At 45.3% G+C, this 13,614-nt stretch overlaps 2 protein-coding genes and 1 pseudogene across 4 annotated transcripts in view; 1 reads left to right on the forward strand and 2 right to left on the reverse strand.

Moving 5' to 3' along the window:
- The window catches only part of TAP1 (transporter 1, ATP binding cassette subfamily B member), an 895,619-nt gene that overhangs the window by 746,266 nt on the left and 135,739 nt on the right, over positions 1 to 13,614 (forward strand). The window lies entirely within an intron of this gene.
- The window catches only part of LOC309560894 (class I histocompatibility antigen, F10 alpha chain-like), a 392,531-nt gene that overhangs the window by 172,740 nt on the left and 206,177 nt on the right, over positions 1 to 13,614 (reverse strand). The gene's annotated exons all lie outside the window — the stretch shown is intronic.
- The window catches only part of LOC309560903 (antigen peptide transporter 2-like), a 77,778-nt pseudogene that overhangs the window by 12,845 nt on the left and 51,319 nt on the right, over positions 1 to 13,614 (reverse strand). Inside the window, exons 7-8 of the transcript XR_014226200.1 lie at positions 11,265 to 11,453; positions 5,777 to 5,950 (exon numbers count right to left, since the gene is read on the reverse strand). The product of XR_014226200.1 is annotated as an antigen peptide transporter 2-like (transcript). The remainder of the gene's footprint in view (positions 1 to 5,776; positions 5,951 to 11,264; positions 11,454 to 13,614) is intronic.

Below are 13,614 nucleotides of genomic sequence, written 5' to 3' on the forward strand. Positions count from 1 at the left end.
TTCCCCCCCAAAAAAATGTAAAAATCAAAATTTTTTTACATTTTTGGCCAATTTGTTTTCTGCTACCTATGTTTGGTAAAAAAAATCACAATAAGAGTATTTTGATTGGTTTGCGCAAAAGATATTGCGTTTACTAACTAAGGGAAAGATTTCTGTCATTTTTGGTGTTTTTTTTTTAACGAGTAATGGCGGCGATCTGCGATTTTTTTTTTGCGGGACTGCGACGTTGCGGCGGACAGATCGGACCCTTGACTGACATTTTTGACACTTTTGAGGGTACCAGTGACATTTCTATAGTAATCAGTGCTATAAATATGCACTGTTACTGTAAAAATGACACTGGCAGGGAAGGGGTTAATTTTATTGGAGAGGGAGGGGTTAATGTATGCCTGGTGCTTACTAACGTGTGTGGGGGGAGGTGACTGAGTGACACAGGGACAGATCGCTGTTTGTCACTGAGGAGATCCGCCCGCTCTGTTTACACAAGTGGGCGGATCCCCAAACTCGATTCCCCGACGATCGGGGAAGAGCAGCGGCGATCGCCGCTGCTCCTCCAATGGCCCGACTCCCGCTGTGAATGAATACAGCGGGAGGGAGCCTCCGGAGGCGCGCGAGCGCCGCCCACAAGGGGAGGAGTCCAGCGATGTAGTACTACGTCGCTGGACGATAACGAGCCACTGTGCCGCAGTAGAGGCACAGTGAGCAGTCGTCAAGTGGTTAAAAAGACCTAGCTGCCTATTGCCAATAAAATACTGATTCATACAGTCAGAATCATAGCAGATGCTAATATCATCAGCTCAACTACCTGTCTTCAACACATTGTTGATTGTGCTGATTTACTCACCTATTGTCTACTGTGGGTTATGTGTTTACACTTATAATAATGTGTATTGTACTTCAGGAGCTCGATGACGGCAAGTCTGCTAGTTAATTGGCTCAGGATGATTGAATCACTGTTACTGGTGGGAAATTAGAATACTGTTTGTGTTGGTTGTGTTGTGTTGGTTGAGTCTGTGAAATGTTTACTAGTCCCTAGTCCCCTCTCATGTCCAGCAGGGAATGCCCCTGGAAAATGATTTAAGAAACCCCTTGCATGGGGAATCATATAAAAGCCAGCTGTGGCTGAATAAAAGTGTTGTTGACTCACAGAACTGTGTGTCGTCCAGGGGGGGGGGGGGTAGATTTTGCCTTGGATATGTTAGTACTTTCTCAGCTTCAAGGATTATACAGCAGAGATACCTAGGCTGGGTATTGGCACTCCGTTACAATCTGCTCACAACAAATGTTATTGAATATTTCATCTGTTTAGGACAGGTACAAAAATGAAAAATGATTGGTGATTGGCTGCTCTGGGTTACTCTGCTTTTGCACCTTTAGTGTTATTTAATCAATGCAGCTCTCCACTCTGTATACTCCCTATGGACCAGAGCAATATTTTTAATTTCTTCTATGGACCTGCTGATTTGCCAAAAAAGTTGTCATTACTTATAACAAACAAAGTATTATATTTAAATATTAACTAAAACATTTTTATTAAAAATTTGCAATTTACAAGCCTCAAACAGAACCAGAAAGGGGTAGATTTACATAGCTTGTATCTAACCCACTACCAATGTTTTACTGCATTGCAATTGCAGTTTTAATCACATTAACACATATGTAAATAGGTAACTATTACCAAAAGTTATTTATTTATTAAAAAAAAAAGTGCTTTTTTTTAATCCACCCCTTTGGGCTCTTTCACACGGTCCACCTCCTTAGGCGGATCCGTGCTGCTCAGCAGGGGATCGTAAACACAGATCCCCGCTGAGCAGGCAGGTGACAGCTCCCCCTCCGCTCTGTGTGCGGAGAGGGAGGTGTCAGAGCCCCATGCACCTCTATGGGGGAATTGGATGAGAGCGAACCGCCTGTCTGCTCTCATCCAATCCCATCTGATCCGATCCCCTGGACGGATGGAAAATAGGGTTTCCATCCGTCCGGATTTCACGGACAGGATCGGATGCGGATGGCAGCGGGTGTCAGAGGACATGTCTCCGCTGACATCCGCTGCCTCATAGGTATGCATGGGGGATCCAATCAGATCCGCCTAAAAAACTGACAGGCGGATCTGATCAGATCACTTGTGTGAAAGGGGCCTTAGACAAAAAAGTAACAAAACTAAAAAAGTAACAAAACTAAAAAAAAACACGCTTTTTTCTTTTCTGATAAGTGTTGGTTTAAAAAAAATGTTACGGTAAAAAAAAAGTATATACATTATTCCATAATTTGTCCTGTTTAAAATGACACAAAAAGTATGATTCTGGTAAACTAAAAAAGTAAACCAACAAAACAAACAAAAAAAAAGTAAATATTAATAGTTAATGAATTAGAAATAAACAAAATTCAGCAGGGGAAAAAAAATGAAGGGAGAAGGGAATGAAGTTGTTAATAAAGACTGATTAGGGTAAATGAAGGGCTAAAAAGGGGTTAGACAGATACAAATATAAAAAAAAAATAAAAAAAAATTATATTTGTCAGGTTGCTTTAAGTGACAGGATCTGAAAACTGAGTCTCATCCCTTTGATCTGCAGATGAATGAAACAGAGTAGATACAAAATGAACAATGCTATTTTGTATCTCTCCACTTCGCTTCTGTGGTGTTGATACAGGGTGTTCTTTTTTGACAGATGCAGCTACTTAAAGTATTTGTAAAGTCTCATTTTTTTCCCTATAAAAATAAAATATCATACTTACCTGCTCTGTTGCAGTGAATTTGCAAAGAGCAGCTCAGATCTCCCTCTTCTCGGGTCCCTCTGCTGTGACCCTGACCCATCCCTCCTGTTCAGTGCCCCCACAGCAAGCAGCTTGCTAAGGGGGCACCCAAGCCAAGTCACAGCTCCCTGTGTCCATTCATACACGGAGCCCCGAACCGGCCCCCTCTCTCCCCTGATTGGATGACTGACTTTGATTGACAGCAGCAGAAGCCAATGGCACCACTGCTGTGTCTTAGCCAATCAGGAGGGAGAATCTCAGACGGCTGAGACACTTGTGGGCATCGCTGGGAGAGGGACCTCAGGTAAGTATTCGAGAAGGCTTTTTATCTTAATGCATAATGCATTAAGATAAAAAAACCTTCTGCCTTTACAACTCCTTTAAAGTAGATGTAAACCCTATCCTATACCCAGTGAACAGCCTCAGATGATACACAGAGATGAAAAAAATCCTCCTACATAAGTTTTACATGTATATCTGCTATCTTCCCTTTCTACATTCTTTAGAAAGTGCAGATCGGGTTAGAAATATTGTTTTCTCTTCCAGCAGTGGGTGTGGAGTCTGGGCTTACACTGTGTGTGAGCTGATTGGTGGAAAGACACACCCTCCCCCCCTCCACATAGGCAGAGGAACGAAGGAACATGCAGAGCTGTACTGTAAATAGACCAGCTCTCTGCTTATCTCCCTCTAAGTATCCTCCCCAACACAAATTTTCAGCTGCTTTTATCTCATATGTCGGAGAACTTGTCAGAAGTGACTCTGCTCAGTGGCGGTTTTAGGCACGGGCGAACGGGGCAGCCGCCCGGAGCGGCATTTTTTCATACCACGTGGGGGGCGGCATGCCCGGGCCGCGGACCGGTACCGGTCCGTGGATCAAATGGTACCGGACCGCCCGAGCCCCGTTCGCCCATGCCTAAAATCGCCGCAGCCGAGCCGAGGAGCAGAGCATTGCTCCCCCCCCGAGCCCGCCCATTGTGTGACAATAGCGAATGAAAATTCGCTATTGTCACACTGATCCTCCTCCTGGCCAATCAGGGAGCAGGTCCTCCCGCTTCTTGATTGGCCGAAAGGCAAACCCCACGCCATTGGCCGAGGAGGAGGCGCCGTGGGAGGACTGAAGAGAAGCGAAGAGAAGTGACTATGAGGTAAGTGCACGGACGGGTGGGGGGGAACGCTGGCGCTCTGCATTGAAAAGTGGCACTCTGGCATGCCATCTCTACATTGAAAGGTGGCAATGCTGTGGCACTCTGCATTAAAGGGGACATTATTAAAGGGGACATTGCTGTGGCACTCTGCATTAAAGGGGACATTGCTGTGGCACTCTGCATTAAAGGGGGCATTGCTGTGGCACTCTGCATTAAAGGGGGCAATGCTGTGGCGCTCTGCATTAAAGGGGGCAATGCTGTGGCGCTCTGCATTAAAGGGGGCAATGCTGTGGCCCTCTGCATTAAAGGGGGCAATGCTGTGGCACTCTGCATTAAAGGGGGCAATGCTGTGGCCCTCTGCATTAAAGGGGGCAATGCTGTGGCACTCTGCATTAAAGGGGGCAATGCTGTGGCACTCTGCATTAAAGGGGGCATTGCTGTGGCGCTCTGCATTAAAGGGGGCATTGCTGTGGCACTCTGCATTAAAGGGGGCATTGCTGTGGCGCTCTGCATTAAAGGGGGCATTGCTGTGGCGCTCTGCATTAAAGGGGGCAATGCTGTGGCGCTCTGCATTAAAGGGGGCATTGCTGTGGCGCTCTGCATTAAAAGGGGCAATGCTGTGGCGCTCTGCATTAAAGGGGGCATTGCTGTGGCGCTCTGCATTAAAGGGGGCAATGCTGTGGTGCTCTGCATTAAAGGGGGCATTGCTGTGGCGCTCTGCATTAAAGGGGGCATTGCTGTGGCGCTCTGCATTAAAGGGGGCATTGCTGTGGCGCTCTGCACTGAAAGGGGGCAATGCTGTGGCGCTCTGCATTTATTGGGGGCAACAATGCTGTGGCACTCTGCATTTATTGGGGGCAACAATGCTGTGGCACTCTGCATTTATTGGGGGCAACAATGCTGTGGCACTCTGCATTTATTGGGGGCATTGCTGTGGCACTCTGCATTTATTGGGGGCATTGCTGTTGCACTCTGCATTTATTGGGGGCATTGCGGTGGCACTCTGCATTTATTGGGGGCAACACTGCTGTGGCACTCTGCATTTATTGGGGGCATTGCTGTGGCACTCTGCATTTATTGGGGGCAACAATGCTGTGGCACTCTGCATTTATTGGGGGCATTGCTGTGGCACTCTGCATTTATTGGGGGCAACAATGCTGTGGCACTCTGCATTTATTGGGGGCATTGCTGTGGCACTCTGCATTTATTGGGGGCAACAATGCTGTGGCACTCTGCATTTATTGGGGGCATTGCTGTGGCACTCTGCATTTATTGGGGGCAACAATTCCGTGGCACTCTGCATTTATTGTTATGTTGTCATGTTATTTTTTTTTGGGGGGGGGGGGGGGGGGGGGCGCCGAGAGGGAGTCTTGCCCGGGGAGCAATTTAATGTAGAACCGCCACTGACTCTGCTGATAACAGAGGAACGGAGAAGCAGAAGGACATGGCACTTGGAGCTTTGGAAAGAGTTAAGTAAACACTGCAGATATATGTGGCCAGGTCAGATTTCATGAATGGGGTTTACAACCACTTTAAGCTGCTGTATTTACACTGCAACTTCTGGCTTTAATGTTAAGAGATGAGAATTGCTGGCAAGTGGAAGGGGGATGTAGCAGAGGGGCAGAAGGACTGGACATACTACAACTGCCTTGTGTACTATAAAGGTTTATTGGTGCATAGTATGCCCAGTGTCCACAGCTAGGTAATAAAGAGTTTTGATTGCTAAATGCTTTTAAATGCAGTAACTCTTCAACTATTCTGAATGTACTCTGCTGATACAAGATTGACTCTGACTGAATGTTGTGGGTAAGTATAAAATATCAACCCTTAGTTGATTAACACCGTTTGTCTTAACAAATAACTTAGAAGTACAAGATTACCTTGCTGTGGAGGTACTGGTGCTTATATTCAGCCAGTGGTCTTCCGTCGAGCAGGATTTTCCCACTCTGTGGCTCATAGAATCTCTCCAGCATTGCCACGCAGGTTGTCTTCCCACCACCGGAGGGCCCCACTAGAGCTGTCACAGTGCCGGACTTAAGAGTGAATGACACATCCTAAGGGGTACAAGAGTTTGTATGAGAATAATATATACCTGTATGGAGGAAGTCACAGACTGAAAAGCAGTCAGTCTGAAAAAAGTTACAGGAAAATATATAAAGACATAATTGATAATCTGTGTGCAAGAAAAAAAGTCCTACATGGCCTTATTGTGGTCTGATCATCACAAGGAATGACAAAGCAGGGGCACCTCCATGCTTTATTTGGACTGAGTATGGCCAGACCAAGGTTTTTCTTAGCTTTTTTTCCCATACCAGAATACGTAACTGCTAAATCAACTCAAAATTAACTTACTGTGATTGTAAAGTCCTGTTTTTTTCGTTCGGGGTAAAAATAACAAACATGTTATACTTACCTTCTCTGTGCAGTTGGTTTTGCACAGAGCAGCTCAGATCCTCCTCTTCTCAGGTCCCCCGCCGGCGTTCCTGGCCCTTCCCTCCTGTTCAGTGTCCCCACAGCAAGCAACTCACATTGCCAGTGAAGAACGCCTTAACAGGGAAAAGAGGAAACTGATGTTAAGCCCATAAAACTTGGCAGCTGGTCAACCTGAACCTTGGTGGAGCAACAAACTCCAGAAGGCATTATGGAGGGGACACTGTGCTAAAGGGATAGGTATGTGGTCCATGGATGTTGTTATCTGGGAACCGACACTGGACGCTTACCCAGTTCAGCCTATAACATCTAGTACAGGGGTATTGAATTAAAATTCATGGAGGTCCGATTAGCAAAATTTTCTTCCAGCAGAGGTCCAGATTGCATTTTTGCGTGATGACTCGGATTCTTTACATCACAGCCCAGGTGTGCAGGCACGACAGCCCATTCATTTGAATGGGCTGTTGTGTCTGTGTTTTCTGCTGGGAAAAGGCCCTGGCACCTTTTTAAAAACGCTGTCGCATTGAAACTGCATGGCGCGTATGTACCATGCAATTTCCATGTGTGGGAAACCGCACCTTGTATTTCATTGCATTTAAGAGTCAATTGTACCCTGCATGTTTTCTGTGCAGCTGCTTATCCCCCTTTACATCACCACTCACAGCACTGTCCCCCTTCACATCACCACTGTCCCCCCCCCCCACACACACAGCACTGTCCCCCTTCACATCACCACTGTCCCCCCCCCCCCCCACACACACACAGCACTGTCCCCCTTCACATCACCACTGCCCCCCCCCCCCCCACACACACACACACAGCACTGTCCCCCTTCACATCACCACCCCCCCCCACACACACACAGCACTGTCCCCCTTCACATCACCACCCCCCCCCACACACACACACAAAGCACTGCCCCCTTCATATATTCCCCCATCAGCACTGTCCCCTTCATATATCCCCCCATCAGCACTGTCCCCTTCATATATCCCCCCATCAGCACTGTCCCCTTCATATATTCCCCCATCAGCACTGTCCCCTTCATATATTCCCCCATCAGCACTGTCCCCTTCATATATCCCCCCATCAGCACTGTCCCCTTCATATATCCCCCCATCAGCACTGTCTCTCTTTACATCACCCCCCCCCACACACACACACACCACTGCCCCCTTATATCACCCCCACAGACCTGCCCCTTTGCATCACCCTCACACACATACACAGCACTGCCCTGTTAACACACACCCCCATAGCACTGCCCCCCTTTACATCAACACAGACCACTACCCTCTTAACATATCACCCCCACAGCATTGCTCCCCTTTACATCAACACCACACTACCCCCCCTGCACATGACCCCTGCTCCCCAATCAAACTTCACAGCCCTGTCCTCCCTTCACTCTCCTACCTTACACAGAGCGGAGAGCAGGAGGCGGGACAATCTCGAGGAAGACAAAGGAACAGCAGCGCTGCATGCATAGAGGCAGCCGACTGTGTGCCTCCCAGCCAATCACCTCCTGCCTCCCAGCAGCCAATCACCTCCCGCCTCCCAGCAGCCAATCACCTTCCGCCTCCCAGCAGCCAATCACCTTCCGCCTGAAATGCTAATTCAGGCAGCTGCCTCCCTCCATTCAATGCCGGTCCCGCCCCCAGTCTCAGTCCCGCCTCCTGCCATCCGCCCTGCTCTGCTAATGACAGCAGCAGAGACAGGGAAGAAATCCAGCAGCTGATGGCGGCGGTCCTGATGGAGCAGCAGCGCGGGCCGGAGACGGCCCGCGGGCCGCCATTTAGTGATGCCCGATCTAGTATGTATTATTGATTCTTAATACTTACCATCACTACCCCCACTTGAGTTGTGTACTATAAGGCTGGATGAATACTACAAATCATTGAAGGTGATTGGTGATAAAGATACCCTACACTTTCCAGCTCAGTGGAGGACTTTTTGTCTTATTACCATCTTAATGTTTTGGATACAATTGTTTTGAGATATAGCAATCTTTACTATGTAGTGACCCTGACGCCTGCCCAGGGATATTGCTTGACCCCGCCTCTGACCAATATGGAATGCTAGTCTTTTCTTTGGTCTCTATGGCCATGAGGAAGCCACAAGTGCGAAACACGTCGGCTTACTGGGGACCGCTTAGACTGCACTCCATTTGTGACCACAGTCATCCACATGGTACTTTTGTATCAACACCTTGATATGGAGAATTTTTCTATTCTTTTATTATACTTGTACATGTATACTTTTTTATTTGTGATTCAATAAAATGCTGTTCTTACAAATTACTATGCTTTATTTATAGACATCCCCTTTCCTTTTTGGCCCTTTAAAGTCCCGCTTTTTTCTTAATATTTTGTTTTCTGTGATATATTTGGGATGATGGCCATATAATCACGGTACTTTGTGTCCTAACAAACTGAACTATTCTAAAGGGTCCAACTGAGAAAAAATAATGCAGAAAGGACATCCAACATTTTGGGACGGACACTAGTAAAATACAGAGCTATTTTTTATACAGAGGTAAAAAAGAATATTATAGAAATGGTTTGAAGCTTACGGCTTCATTCAGCCCTTCATTCAGTTGCTGACAAACTAAATATCCATTTGGTTTCACGTTGTAGTAATAATTTATCAATATCTCTTCCCCTTTCATGTGTGGGGATGTGCTTCAAGGTAAAGAATTTTAATTTTTGTAGCATCAGTTTGATTTCTATATCATTTATATATGATAATGTTGTCCCTCTCAAAATAATTGGTCATCAAATTCAGATATGAGGTACACATAAGCATTTTTGTACCTCATTACTAAGAGGTAGTATCTGATTTGATGTATAATGCTTGCAAATCGGATTATTTCATTCGTTTGATTGAATATAATGTGAAGGTTGTCTGGAGGTTGTCTCACACTGATGGATTGAACACTGTGTTATATAAGTAAAGATTTATCTACATTGTATTCGGTTCAACATTCGGACGGTATGTGTATGGAGTGGGTGGTCATACGAATGCCCAGGGGGCTACTTATGCTTAGGGTGGCTGGTGGTGGTATTGCCGCCATGCTCCCTGGCTTGGTGGTGCCTACATTTGCCTATGTGTTTGATGGCGATTTCTTCGGGGGAGATGTCTGATGACTGGTGGCCATGTAGGAGGCATTTTTCCTTGTACACATTGGCTGGATGAGGTTAGTGTTTTTTTTTTGATTCCCCCTGACCATGTATGGGCACGTTATACCTAGTTTCAATAGAGTAAGATTTTCAAAGATGGCCGCGAGTGGTTTGCACATGTGCAGGACGTCCAGGGGATCGTGCAGGCACAGTGGGCATCCGCATCCAGTTAGTGACGTCAGATGGCAAGGGATAGAAGTGGTATAAAGGAACCAATGTGGCGGTGGTCTCTTCGCCTTGGTGGACACCTGGAGGTGGAGCTGTTTTACCCTATGGAGTAGGTAATGTTTTACTGAAAAAGGAAGACTTGTTTTAAGGGCCCTCTAACTATTTACTTATGTGGTGACTCCATGTGCTTATCCCAATAGATTGCTCCAGCCTTTGTTGCTGAAGTGGATTGTAAATGCCATTTTGGATTGACTAAACTGTGGTTGGGCTAAATGGAGGAAAAAATCCTTTAAATGGAATGCTAGACTGCCAATCCCCCTGAGCTGTATGTTGTTATCCAGTGATTTCATTGAGGTGAAAGATCTTCTCTGTGGAATACTAATTTGTTTTGCTCAATGTTTTCATCTGAACTTATGGATTTTATTATGTTTTTATTCATTGTATTCCATAGAGTGCCAAATATAGGCTACTATCAATTATTTAGTTTTTTTTGGCTATTCGGAAATGGTTTACCTCTTTTTTGTTGACTGTGCTACCGTGGATGCCTTAAAAATATCTTTATCTACTTCCAACAACCCTTTCTGAAACTGCGGGTCTATGATTCTATATTACAAAAGTGCATTTAGGGGTATGCATACAGTGCATCCGGAAAGTATTCACAGCGCTTCATTTTTCCACATTTTGTTATGTTACAGCCTTATTCCAAAATGGATTAAATTGATTCTTTTCCTCAAAATTCTACAAACAATACCATATAATGACAATGTGAAAGAAATTTGTTTGAAATCTTTGCAGCCTTTGCTCAATAGTTTGGTGAAGCACCTTTGGCACCAATTACAGCCTCAAGTCTTTTTGAGTATGATGCTACTTATTGGGCAGTTTCTCCCATTCGTCTATGCAGGACCTCTCAAGCTCCATCAGGTTGGTGCCCAGCAATTTTCAGATCTCTCCAGAGATGTTTAGTTGGGTTCAACTCTAGGCTCTGGCTGGGCCACTCAAGGACATTCACAGAATTGTCCCATAGTCACTCCTTTGTTATCTTGGCTGTGTGCTTAAGGTTTTTGTCCTGTTGGAAGATGAACCTTTGCCCCAGTCTGAGGTCCAGAGTGCTCTGGAGCAGGTTTTCATGAAGGATGTCTCTGTACATAGCTGCATTCATCTTTCCCTCGATCCTGACTAGTCTCCCAGTTCCTGTGGCTGAAAATCATCCCCACATGATGCTGCCACCACCATGCTTCACTGTAGGGATGGTGTTGGCCATGTGATGAGCGATGCCTGGTTTCCTCCATACATGAAGGTCTACAAACAATTCCTTGGACTTCATGGTTTGGTTTGTATTCTGACATGCACTGTTGCGGTTCCTTATCCACATCAGTTGTTATCCCAAGAAAGCCAACCGCCTGCTCTAAAAACCCCTTCAAGCCGAGGACCCATATTTGCATACGGTCGGCGTAAAGGGGTTAAACTGCAGAATTATTTTAGAGCAGTGATCCAGATACTATGGAACCCATTAGGTCAGCAAACAGCCAGGCAACTAGCATTTTCAGGAGGGCTTCTTACATGAACCCAACACAAACCCAAACACGCTCACCTTCAGGGCGGGAGTTTCTGGGCGGGAAGGGTATGAAAAGGTCACATTCTTGAACTCGAACACTCCATGTAAGTTTTCAGGACTCAGAGATCCAGAGGTGGAGACCTGAGGCTGCTGGTCCAAGTACTGGAATACTTTGGTTGAGGCTCCGGCAGAATGAGTGATCTCACTGAGCATTTGGAACAGGGACTGCAAAAGAGGAGAGAAGACATTGTGAGATAAATATTTCTTAAAGTACAGTAAAACCTTGGATTGCGAGTAACTTGGTCTGAAAAACATTTTATAAGACAAGCAAATTTTTTTTTTAATTTTGACTTGATAAACAAGTGATGTCTTGATATACAAGTAGCGTCACATAACAACTGAGTATAAAAGAGAAGAGAGGCGCCTCTAAGTGTAGCAATATGGCTGATGATTAAAGGGGCACATCTAAGTATGCAGGCATCCAGGGTAAAGCTGGTTAATCATAAAATTGAGTGTCCTTGTATACCACTTTATATCATAGGAACGGCCCGATAATTTATTAGGTATACTATAGATGAATTGAGTGTGCTTGTATACCGCTTTATATCATAGAATTAGGTATACTATAGATGAATTGAGTGTCCATATATACCGCTTCATATCATAGAATTAGGTATTCTATAGATGAATTGAGTGTCCATGTATACCTCTTTATATCATAGAATTAGGTATACTATAGATGAATTGAGTGTCCATGTATAACAATTTATAGAGGATCGTAGATGGGTGCTACACAACCAATTGCACAATGGAGGTTTAGATATCAGCCCTTTGATTACTAGTCGGACAGTGTTTAAAACCAATATGGCCGCCAGCATATTGTTTAGTGTTGCCGGGCAACCATAGGTTATAAAGAATGTGAGGTGTAGCAATATGGCCACTCCTGATGACGTCTATCTGACGAAACGTGTCATTACGTCACCTCCAGTTTTGGACAGCCCAGTCCATGGAACGCACAGCATCATGGGGATATCATCTGTACATGTTCTGATTACATGGCACAATCGTAAGTGCAAATTTAGCTTACTTTCTTTCTCCTAGTGCAATATCTGGATTTTTTATTGAGGATAATGCGCTAGGCCGGCATGCCCTTTGTTTGTTTTTGTTTGCAGAATGTCCAGACTGGCTGGGGTTGGGAGAAAGGCCAACTGAAAAGGATAAGAAGCACCATGCCTTTGGCACCACTCTGCATAATACACTGGGTGAGTCCGGCTCTCCCCATGTAACCAGCAGCACTCCGCTCTGCTGTCAGTGTGATAACCATCTATTCTGTAGAAAGAGTACAGCGTCCAGCTGTTACAGAGCTCTGATGATAACATTTTTGTAGCACCAAATTAAAGAGCTTGGGAAGAAGAAGGACGCACTTTTGAATGCTCAGTTGGGTGCCAGATGACCTGGTCTTGGCACCAATCATAATCTTCTTCAACTGTAGACTAACTGCACTTATGTAAGATCCTGGTACCTGCGGTACCCTTCCAGCCTATTATTTTTACATTACGTTTCGCCATACAGGTAGGTGGAATGCATCTAGTACCTGGCCCTTTAATTTCTATGACATCATCAGTGAGTGCCGCTCTGAGCGGCTATTTCAACCGCCGGCTTTCACTCACATGTGTTCGTGCAAACTTCTTGCTACAGCATTACCTAACGCTGCCGAATCCTCCAGCTATTCCCTAATACCTGGATTGACCGAAGACTCGCTACAACATCTTGTATCTCGCTACAAGATCATTATCTCACCGCCGGAACCCTCACCTTACAAACCTACTAGTGATAAGTATCCCACAGGGGAACTCCTTCCTAAACTACTTTCACTACTAACTCTGCTTACTAAAGACTGTTGCTACTCTAAGAACTATACTGTTATACCTATCATCTGCACCGTTACTTAGATTGCAAGCTCTTGAGCCTATTACCATCTTGTCATTGCACTAGCCTAGCATCTCCTGTACACTTCATCTGCTATCCACTATCACCTGTTACTTGTACATGATTGCTATCCTACGTGCTTACTACCTATCACCATCTGTTATACACTCCTGAACATTACTTCCTATCATTGCTATCACTATCCACGCCTGTCCCCTCAGTGTATCACCTCTATACTTTCACATATAAACCTATCAGTCCAGGAACATCTTAAATGAGTGTCTGTGTCTGTGTATGTGCTTGCTGAGACAGGCTGGTGCACAATGATGAGTCTGGAGAGTTGGATATGGTAGTTCAACACATCTACTGAGTGTAACTTCTGCATCTGCAAATCCACATCACTTAAATAAACGCCGGAGCGTTACAGATTGCACGAACCAGAAAAATGGATTCAGCA

Source organism: Pelophylax lessonae (assembly GCF_965119305.1).
Source record: "Pelophylax lessonae genome assembly, chromosome: 7".
NCBI lineage: Eukaryota > Metazoa > Chordata > Amphibia > Anura > Ranidae > Pelophylax > Pelophylax lessonae.